Source organism: Hemicordylus capensis, chromosome 4 (assembly GCF_027244095.1).
Source record: "Hemicordylus capensis ecotype Gifberg chromosome 4, rHemCap1.1.pri, whole genome shotgun sequence".
In the NCBI taxonomy this organism is placed as follows: domain Eukaryota; kingdom Metazoa; phylum Chordata; class Lepidosauria; order Squamata; family Cordylidae; genus Hemicordylus; species Hemicordylus capensis.
Window position 1 is genome coordinate 18155562 of NC_069660.1, and position 11586 is coordinate 18167147.

Sequence of the window (11586 nt, forward strand, 5' to 3'; positions counted from 1 at the left end):
TGTGTTGCTTCGGATCTAGGGCGGTGCAAAAGCCGGAGCGGAACTGAACAGGCGCTTTCTGAATTCAACAGGGGGTGCTGGGGAATGGGCCCTCCAAACAGTGAATGCCTCAGAGACAGCTGAGAACCATCTTTTCGACCTGAAACCTTTTCAGTAGTGTACGCTTATTAATCCCTCCCCAGCCAAAATTCACCCGGAAAAGAACAGAATGGGGGCGAGCTGCATTTGGCCTTTTAATGATCGTTGTGCAAAACACAGCGGGGGTATGTTAGAGGCTCGTGAGAACAATATTTTGGAAATAAAATCTATGCATTATTAAAATGTGGTGAACCTCTTCCCACCCAAGACCCATTTGAGGGGTGTATGTGTGTGAGAGATTGGAATTGTCTCTGTGTTCCATTCCGGCTTTTCCACCATCCCTTGTGACCTGAAATAAACCGCCTCTCCAGAGATCTCACTCCAATACTGAAGCTTCTGTGCCATTTTTATCCTGTGCTTCTTCCAAGAAGCTCGGGGTACCTCACCATGCTCTTCCATTTTATGTTCACAACAGTCTTGTGAAGTAGCAACTTCCAGAGGGGATCTGGGTTCACAAAGTGCCCCATAGCACCATAAAGACTAACATACCTATTGTGACATACGTGTTCATGGACTAGAGAAGGGGTTCTTACGTTTGGCCCCCAGAGACTGCTGGAGTATAACTCCCATCATGCCCAACCACAATGGCCATTGACTGGGGATATTGGGAGGAGTAGTCCAACAATATATGGGGACCCCAGTTTGAGAACCTTGGGACTAGATCCCACAGCCCTACACATTTATGCACGTGTAACCCCCTGCTAACTGAGCTAAGAGGCACCTTTTAAAAGCAGTGATTCTCTGTTTCACAAGGGGAGAGAAACTGGCCCTATCCAACCCCAGCACAGCATCCTTCCAGTAGCTGTTGATGGTGTCTATCTTGCGTTTCTTTTTTTAGATTGTGAGCCCTTTTGGGGACAGGGAGCCATTTTATTTAATTATTTCTGTCTATGTAAACCGCTTTGAGAACTTTGGTTGAAAAGTGGTATATAAATATTCGTCGTGGTCGTCATCATCATCAAGAAAGGAAAATGTAAGCAGTGGAGCCAAATGGCCATAAGTTTAAGAAGTACAGTCTGTGTACTTACACATAGTCCTTTGTAAAGTTTAAATGTATATCAGATAAGCACAGTGACAATTCATAACGGCAGTAATGGGTGAGAGAACAATATCCCTCGCTTTGCTACGCTGATTTAGTGGGAGTGTTAACCATTCATACTCTCAGTTCAAGCCTAAATGCATCAAACCAGGCTTCTGATGAATTTAAACCCCCCCCCCCATTTCATGCTGGGGGGTCTCCATTCAAAATTCCTTTGTGGAAGACTGGTGACTTAACTTTCAGGTCATCATGGAGGATGAGCAAGTGGCATAGCTTGCCACTTTTAAGCGAACATCTTCTTCATTATGATCCCCATCACCCATTAAGGTCATCTGGAGAGGTCCATCTCCAGTTGCTGCCAGCTTGGCTGGTGGCCACACAGGGATGGGCCTTCTTGGTTGCTGCCCGGAGATTGTGGAATGCACTCCCTACAGAAGTATGATCCTCCCCATCTCTGGCAATTTTAAAAAAGCATTTGAAAACCCACCTCTTCACCCAAGCTTTTTCAGCTTTTTAATTTTTTAGGTTTTAATTTGTTTTGAATTTTTAAATTTTTTAAATTGTTTTTTGGGTTTTATGTATGTTTTAACTTGTTCTATGTTATTGTTAACCACCCAGAGATGAAAGTTTGAGGCGGTGTACAAATTTGATAGATAAATAAATAAATAAATAAATTAAATAATATCTGAAATTGTCCTGCAATAGTGCTACATGGGTATGGGGACAGATTTGACCTCTGGGTTTGTTGCAGGGACTGGCCCTGTGTTTGTGCCTCTGTTACATGTCCTGCTGTTGGTGGTGATTAACTGTTCCAGATTAGAGGACTGTCTGAAAGCTGAAAGTATCTAAAGTCATCCAAGGAACTTCCTGTCTAAGCAGAGATTCAAACTCTCGTCTTCCTGGTGCTAATCCAACTTTCTAACCATTACACATACAGAGGCTGATGGAGTGTGGGGCTTTTGGGGACCAGTGCCGCCCCAACAGGAATATGAAAGGGGTGGCAGAGAGCAGGTAAGCACCTGCTCTCCTTTCCCTTAAAATCCCCTTTTAGATTTCACTAAAAGTGCCCAAACCGCACTCCGAACCATGGTTTGGGCACATTCCTAAGGAAGACAATGTAACCTGAGACTATTAGTCTAACAAAGGGGAAGCAGAGTAGAGAAAACATGGTGAGAGGGGGAAGGCCCTTACTGGCTATTTATACCCCTAATGCCCCTAGTGGTCAATAGGGTTGCTGGTGCTAAGAGTTGAGGCCATCAGGAGCTGCATCTCCAACAATTATTTCCACATTATGTCCATTCAACAGATGGGGAATTGAGCAGGAGACATAACAACTTGCCTGATTCTACCCAAAAATCTGGTGGCAGAAATTGGATTTGAACCAAAGTTTCCATCTGGACTGACTGCGGCTTGCAGATATACAAATGTAAAAGAGGAGAGCAAAACAATACTTCTTACTGATATGCCATTTCCCTTAAGGGACAAATGTGTTATGTTAGGGATGTACTTAGCCGTAGCGTGCTTGCCTTCTATATTCTTAAAAGCAGCCACAGAGAGGGGGAGGGGGTCTTTACCCCTATGCTCCTGTCCTGTTGCAGTCCTAATCCAAATCAGATCTCTGCAGCTGTTTTTTGCCCTGACTAAGAAGCTCCTATTGGCACCAACATAAATTTCTCTCCTAAGGCAAATAGCAACTGTGGCAGATCAGGACTGTGGTAGGGGCAAAGGATAAAAGCCCTCACCACATCATGTACCTAACCTGGATTGGAATCCTTCGCACCAGCTATTTAAAGAATAACAAGTTGTTCTAGTAAGAACTAAACAGCCTGCTTTCCTTTCACTGTCTCTACAACTGGACTAAATTAGGCTCAGTGAGGTCCACAAATTAGATTTCTTACACCTCAAATGTTCATGTGTCCGCCATCTTGGATCAGGGTGGATTACATCATTACAAACTACACCATCGAAGTGTCCCTGTGTGTCACTCACTACAACTGTACCTAATTTGGTTCAAATCGGTTAGACAGTCCTCACGTTGTGCACTTGTGCCTCAAATGTTCACACGTCCACCATCTTTGTTCGGGGTGGATGACATAATCACAAACTATGCCATTGAGGTGTCCCTATGCGTCCCTACAGCTGCAGCAAATTTGGTTCAAATTGGTTAGACTGTCCACAAATTAGCCCACTTGAGCCTCAAAGGTTTACGTGTCTGCCATCTTGAATTGGGGTGTATGACATCATCACAATCTTCATCGTTGAGGTGTCCCTATGTATCACTACAGCTGTAGCAAATTTGATTCAGATCAATTAAGTGGTTCACAAGTTAGCTCACTTGCACCTCAGAGGTTTATGGTTCTGCCATCTTGAATTAGGGTGGATGACATCATCACAAACTACACCACTGTGTGTCACTCACTGTGTGTCACAAACTACTGTCCCTGTGTGTCACTCACTACAACTGTACCTAATTTGGTTCAAATCAGTTAGACAGTCCACAAGTTAGCCCACTTGCACCTCAAACGCTCATGTGTCTGCCATCTTGGATTGGGGTAGACATAATCACAAACAAGGCCACTGAGGTGTCCCTATGTGTCCTGACAACTGTACCCGATTAGGTTCATATTGGTTCAGTCATTGTAAAATTGATAGTGGGGGACACCCAGAAACACACACAGAATGCTGGGTGATCTCATAAACCTGCTGGAAAGTAGGCCTCAAACGAGCACAGCAGGACCAAGCACACGCCTAACATAATATGTAGTTTGAGATAATATGTACTTTAACATAATATGTAGTCTGACTAACATTCTCAGAAATGCTACCTGTTCCATGTGCAGGTACAGTGAGACAGGCAGAGCTGAGGGGTCTCAAGGCATGGATGAGACGTTGGTGCTGGGAGGAGGGGTTTAGATTTGTTAGGCACTGGGATACATTTTGAGGCAAGAAAGGCCCGTACAAAAGGGGTGGGCTGCACTTGAACCAAGATGGAACCAGATTGCTGGCACTTAAAATAAAAAAGGTTGCAGAGCAGCTTTTAAAATGACACCTGGGGAATAGCCGACGGGAGCTGGGCAGTATCTGGTTTGGAATATGCCATTCCGTAAGGTGCAAGGGTGAAAAGGATTCAGATAAAACAGAAGGGGAAAGAGCAGAACCACATAAAGAGCAGACAGGAGGCTGTGCCAGCTGGTCAAAGAGTCAAAAGAAAGATAGCAGACACCAGGGAAGAGATTCAGCGTATAGGTGCTTATATGCCAATGCCAGAAGCCTCCAAGCCAAGATGGGTGAACTGGAGTGCATGGTTGCTAACACAGAAATAGATATAGTGGGCATAACAGAAACATGGTGGAACAGTGAGAACCAGTGGGACACTGTTATCCCTGGATATAAAATCTATAGAAAGCATAGGGAGGGGCGCCTTGGAGGTAGAGTAGCACTGTATGTTAAAGAAGGGATAGAATATAACAAGGTAGAAAACCTAGGAGGACTGGAGTCCTCCACAGAAACCCTGTGGGTGACAATACAAGGCCTGAATGGAAATGTGCTACTGGGGATGTGCTGTCGCCCTCCGGATCAAAATGCTGACAATGACTGGGAGTTGCAGGAGGAAATCAGGGAGGCGTCAAGGAGAGGCAGGGCAGCAACAGTTGGTCTTGGAACCAACCAGAGAGAAGCCGACCTTGGACTTAATCCCGAGTGGCACCCAGGACATGGTGCATGTTGTCAGTATCATGGACCCCTTAGGGAATAGTGACCATAGTGCCATCAAATTCAGCATACATGTGGGGAGAGAATCACCAAAGAAGTCTAACACAGACTCTTTTAATTTCAGAAGAGGAAACTTCTCCAAAATGAGGAGTATGGTGAAAAGAAAGCTGAAAGGGGAAATCAGGAGAGTCACTTCACTCCAGAATGCATGGAGTTTACTCAAAACCACAATACTAGAAGACCAGTTAGATCGTATACCCAAAAGGAGGAAAGGTACCACTAAGTCCAGGAGGATGCCAGCATGGCTAACAGGTAACGTCAAGGAAGACATAAAGGAGAAGAAGACTTCCTTCTGAAATTGGAAGGCCTGTCCAAATGAAGAGAACAGAAAGGAACACAAACTCTGGCAAAAGAAATGAGAGGTGACAATAGGGGAGGCAAAAAGAGAGTTTGAGGAACATTTAGCTAAAACCATCAGGGGGAATAACAAAAACTTCTTTAAATACATCAGATGCAGGAAACCTGCCAGGGAGGCAATTAGACCATTAGAAAATGAGGGAGTGAAAGGGATTACTAAGGAGGATATGGAGGTTGCCAAGAAGCTAAATGAGTTCTTTGCATCTGTCTTCACGGCAGAGGATACTGAGCATATATGTGTTCCTGAACCAGACCTTTTGGGGATGGAGGCTAAAGAACGGAGTCAGATAGAACTGACAAGAGATGATGTTCTAAACTGTCTGGAAAAATTTAAAACTAGCAAATTGCCAGGGCCAGATGGCATCCATCCAAGAGTCCTTCAAGAACTCAAATGTGAAATTGCCAGGCTCCTTGCTAAAATATATAACTTATCCCTGCAATCAGGCTCTGTACTGGAGGACTGGAAGGTAGCAAATGTAACACTGATTTTCAAAAAGGGATCCAGTGGCGATCCAGGAAATTACAGGCCCATTAGCTTAACGTCCATTCCAGGCAAATAATGGAAGGCATCCTCAAGGATAAAATTGTCAAGTACATAGAAGAACAGGCCCTGCTGGGAAAGAACTAGCATGGCTTCCGCAAAGGTAAATCTTGCCTCACAAACCTTTTGGAGTTCTTTGAGAGTGTCAACAAGTGTGTGGATAAGGGTGATCCAGTTGACATAATATACCTGGACTTCCAAAAAGCTTTTGACAAAGTTCCTCATCAAAGACTCCTGAGGAAACATAGCAGTTATGGGATAAGGGGACAAGTGTGGTTTGCGAACTGGTTGAAGGACAGGAAACAAAGGGTAGGTATAAATTGAGAGTTTTCACAATGGAGGGAAGTAAGAAGTGGGGTCCTCCAGGGATCTGTACTGGGACTGGTGCTTTTAAATTGATTTATAAATTATCTAGAAGTTGGGGTAAGCTGCAAGGTGGCCAAATTTGCAGATGATACCAAACTCTTTCGGGTAGTGAAATCCAAAATAGATTGTGAGGAGCTCCAAAAGGATCTCTCCAAACTGGGTGAGTGGGCAGGGCAACAAAATGCCAAATGCGGTTCAGTGTTGGCAAGTGTAAAGTGATGCATATTGGGATGAAAACTAGGGATGTGCACGGACCGGTTCGGAGGCCATTCTATAGGCCTCCGGACCGGTCTGGACACGGGGCGTTCCTGTCCGGCAAGATTTGGGTGGGGGGTTCCAATAAGGAGGGGGGGCTTTACTTACCCCTCCCAACAAAGGCGCCGTATTTCCTTGAGCAATCGGGCGGCAGGATACCTCCCTGCCACCCGCTTCAATCCCCGCTTGGCTCCTTAAGAATTAAGAATCGGGCGGCAGGATACCTCCCTGCCGCCCCCTTCAAAACCCCGCTTGGCTGGTGGCCGCCCCCTTCAAGCCCCCTGCCGCCCCCAATCCCCCTGCTGCCCCCTTCTTGCCAGGTCTTCCATTGAAAACGGGCAGCAGGATAACTCCCTGCCGCCCCTTTGCCGGCTTTTCTGCAAATGGCTTCTAAGAAGGGGGCTCGAAGGGGGCGGTCACCAGCCAAGCGGGGTTTTGAAAGGGGCGGCAGGGAGGTATCCTGCCGCCCGATTCTTAATTCTTAAGGAGCCAAGCGGGGATTGAAGTGGGCGGCAGGGAGTTATCCTGCCGCCCGATAGCTCAACGAAATACGGCACCTTTGTTGGGAGGGGTAAGTAAAGCCCCCCCGTCCGTATTGGAACACCCCACCCCAGTGCCGGACCGCAGCTCCGCAGTTCCGTGCACACCCCTAATGAAAACCCATACCTTCCAACTATTGTAGAACTGGAAAAGGTGCAGAAGAGGGCAACAAAGATGATTATGGGCCTAGAGCACCTTTCTTATGAGGCAAGGCTACAACATCTGGGGCTATTTAGTTTAGTAAAAAGACGACTGCGGGGAGACATGATAGAGGTCTATAAAATCATGCATGGTGTGGAGAAAGTGGAGAGAGAGAAATTCTTCTCCCTCTCACATAACACTAGAACCAGGGGTCATCCCATGAAATTGATTGCCAGGAAATTTAAACCAACAAATGGAAGCAGTTTTTCACACAACGCATAATCCACTTGTGGAATTCTCTGCCACAAGATGTGGTGAGAGGCAAAAATCTGGATGGCTTTAAGAAGGGTTTGGATGACTTCATGGAGGAGATGTCTATCAACAGCTACTAACTGGAGGGCTATAGGCCACCTCCAGACTCACAGGCAGGATGCCTCTGAGTACCAGTGGCAGAGGAGTAACAGCTGGAGAGAGGGCATGCCCTCATCTCCTGTCTTTAGGCTTCCAGCGGCATCTGATGGGCCACTGTGTGAAACAGGATATTGGGCTAGATAGGCCTTGGGCCTGATCCAGCAGGGCTGTTCTTATGTTCATAAACATAGAGTCAAAGTCTGGTCAAACATAGAGTCAAAGTCTAATTTCACTCTAGAGCCCTATGTGGACATCATGCTGTACAAGTGTACATATGTTTTTCATTCATATATGTTCCTGTGTGAATGACTGTACTTGCATTCATTTTCAAAGTGAGCTTGGGTACAGGCCCCTCAAATGCAGAATACACACAGCAACGGTATTTCCTGCTCCACATAATATGTGATTAACTGTACCTGCATACAGATCTGTATCTGTGAACACTGTACACTTGTTGTACAAGTGTTCAACGTATGTCTGAGTAAGTGTCACAGGGATGCAATGTTACTTATTGTGCGACCTTTTAAGGGACATGTATTTATTAAATAAAACTCTGCCCCATCTTTTCATCTATACAGGATATCCAAGGAAGCTCAATCAATTCATCACAGGGTTTTTTTCTTTTCTAAAAAAAGATAAAGTATCACCACTATCATTACAAATTCAGCACCACTCAGCAAAATTCAACTGGATTGAGAAAGAGGAACTGCAAAATTAGAACGTGGACACACAAGAGGATTAAAGCAAGGATCGGCTTCTGATGGCACTATATCCTGGCCTGGCAGATAGCTATTCCTGGGCAAAGAATTCCATGTCACCACCACTGAAGAGAACCTGTCCTGTGCATCTGCGTACTGTATCTTCACCAGTGGTGGGGCACAGAGCAAGACATGGAGCTATAGATATATATTTCAAAACTCATGCTAAAAACCACCAAGCCCTCGGGGTAGGGAAGGATACTTATGTGTAAATACACAATTTAATGTAACTAACCAATTTGTTACTCCAGCTCTCTTTTTTAATAGAAAAGGTGTAGTGATGCAGAACATGTGCCTTAGGAATACTGTACATGTATATCTCTCTCTGTGTATAATGTATTTCTTTTACATGCATTTTACTTGAATTCTCAGAATGTGCTGCTGTTATCTATCGTCTCCCCACTTCCCCAAGTGGGGAGAAACTCCAGAGATACCGCACTACATGGGTTCTGCTGTCCTTTGGAAGACAGATCACTGGAGGCTTACAGTGTCTTTGTAAACTTTGGTTACAAATATACAAAATGTCAAATACAGTGTCATATTACACTGTTACATGAGCCTCTCTCATCAGGTGAAGGATAAGAGAAGGGAGGAGAGCTGGTCTTGTGGTAAAGTTGTGCCGTCATGGAGTCAGTGTCCAACTCCTGGTGCCCACAGAGCCCTGTGGTTGTCTTTGGTAGAATACAGGAGGGGTTTACCATTGCCTCCTTCCTTGCAGTATGAGATGATGCCTTTCAGCATCTTCCTGTATCGCTGCTGCCCGATATAGGTGTTTCCCATAGTCTGGGAAACATACCAGTGGGGATTTGAACTGGCAACCTCTTGCTCGCTAGGCAAGTTACTTCCCCACTGTGCCATTAGGTGGCTGGTTTTGTGGTAGGAAGCACGTCCACTTTGAGCAGGAGCCCACTGGTTTGCATTTGAATGGGAGACTACATGTGAGTAAAGTAAAGTAAAGTTGTGCTGTTGAGTTGGTGTCGACTCCTGGTGACCACAGAGCCCTGTGGTTGTCTTTGGTAGAATACAGGAGGGGTTTACCATTGCCGCCATCTGTGCAGTATGAAATGATGCCTTTCAGCATCTTCCTGTACTGTTGCTGCCTGATATAGGTGTTTCCTATAGTTTGGGAAACATACCAGTGGGGATTCAAGCCAGCAACCTCTTGCTCGCTAGGCAAGTTACTTCCCCACTGCACCATTAGGTGGCTACTGTTAGATATTCCCCTTAGGGGTTGGAGCCGCTCTGGGAAGAGCACCTGTTGCTTGCATGCAGAAGGTTCCATGTTCCCTCCCTGGCATCTCCAAGACAGGGCTGAGAGAGACTCCTGCCTCTAACCTTGGAGAAGCCACTGCCAGTCTGTGTAGACAGCACTGAGCTAGATGAACCAATGGTCTGACTCGGTATAAAGCAGCTTCCTTTGTTCCTATGTAAGCATCCTCTTATAAATAAGTCTCTTGATGCTTCTGGTACATCAGAGCGATTAACACCACTTCCAGAAACATCCACTCTCCTTCACGATTACCCAGTTATCCACCCACCAACAGAGTTGGCCAGCTGGCATTAATAATCATAACATCAAATGAAAGTATAGCCATATCAAGGGTGACTTTGATCTGCAGTGGAGATCCTATTGAACATCACTGGACGGTCAATATACAAATCACTCAAGACACAGTGCAGACAGTACCCACTGGTTGCAAAGCATATCTATAGCTGCACCTAATGAGTGGTGTGCATTTGCACCCAGCGTATGCAGACCTTTATTAAGTTTCAGAGGAAGCTTTCTCTTAAAGTTTCTGTTTGGACAATTTGGCTACAGGTCAAAGAGGGGACCCTAGGAAAAAAAAAACCCGAAGCTGGCTTTTGTCCAAGGAGGCCCTAATCCTGCTGGGCGCTTTCCAGACTAGAATCTACAACGGGGTCAGGACGAATCTCGGGAGTGCGCTTCCACACTTCCTGTGTCCTGACAACGCAGTCCCTACACGGACGGCAGGGTGCCGTTCACATTTCCAATGCCTTGTTGCGAGTTTAATCGCTGGTTAAACTGGGACACTACGTGTTAAACTGAAACTCATAGCAGAATGAACGCAGCACACCTCTTGGCAGAACAGGACTTTGGTTTCCAGTGTTCTGTCCTGAAAATGCAGTTTAGGCACCTCGTCTCTGAGGAAAGGAAGGTGAATTTCAGTCCGTTGCCTAATTTAAGAGCACTTGCGGGTGGCGGGGGGCAGTTCCGCTTTCCTCAACCGTCTTAAAATTCGAGCCACAGCGGAGAAACGAGAATGCGGTTTTATCTCCTCCCTCCCCCAGCTAAAAGGAACTGGGGGAAGAAACGGGCTGGCTAAACGAGGTATCCAATCTCCTGCATCTCAGCATGTTGTTGTGAGCCACTCAACGACAGAACTACGTTTTCCGTTCCTTTGCATGGAAGAGGAGGAATCACCCTGACTGGGGCCAATACCCCATCCAATTTCAAGACAATCCAACCCATCATCTCTTTTTGCCATACCAATCCTCTGCTTTGGCTTCCTTCTCGCTCCTGCTTCGCCTGCTTTCTCCTCCCCCACGCGATCCACCCCCGCCCCGCAGCCTCTTTCCAATTCCCAGTGATTCTGCTCCGATTCCTGTTCTTGTGTTTAGACCGCGTCCCCTGCGCGGGTCTAAGGGCCAAAGAACGGGCACAGCAGCTTCGCTTGCTGCTGGTGAGCAGGCGCACGCCGAGCGGCTACGCATGCAGATTGGATCCTGAGGAGCGCGAGAGGGGCGGCCGCGGTAATTGTCAGAGGGCGGGCGGGCGGCAGGGGGCGTGGGTCTGTGACGTCACGGAGGGCGTGCACACCAGTCCTACAATTGCAACAGGGTTTGGTTTGCAATTGCCACTGTTTCTGTGTCAGCTGATCAGCTGGGCGGTCCCGGTCGGAGGAGGGCGAGGGTACTTGGAAGCGCCTGCACTGCACGGTGGGTCTTCTTGGAGCGATCCACCTGGAGCTGAAAGGGGGCGAAGCAAGAGCTCTCAGCCCGGGCAACCAACGCTAGGGGGCGCGGGGAAGAGCCGGTGCAGACGGATGTGGAGTCCAGAGTCTCCAAACCTGGACTCTCCCTCTAGACAGTGCTACAGCCTCCAGCCTCCATCTTCCTCCACCATCAGCACCATTCCACCTGACAGCCTCCAGGCACCCAGGCTCCAACGAGGAGGCCTTCAGACTCCATCTAGCTTGTCCAGCAACAGTCTCGATTCACTCTCTGCCCAAGCCAACAGCCTCAGAGCA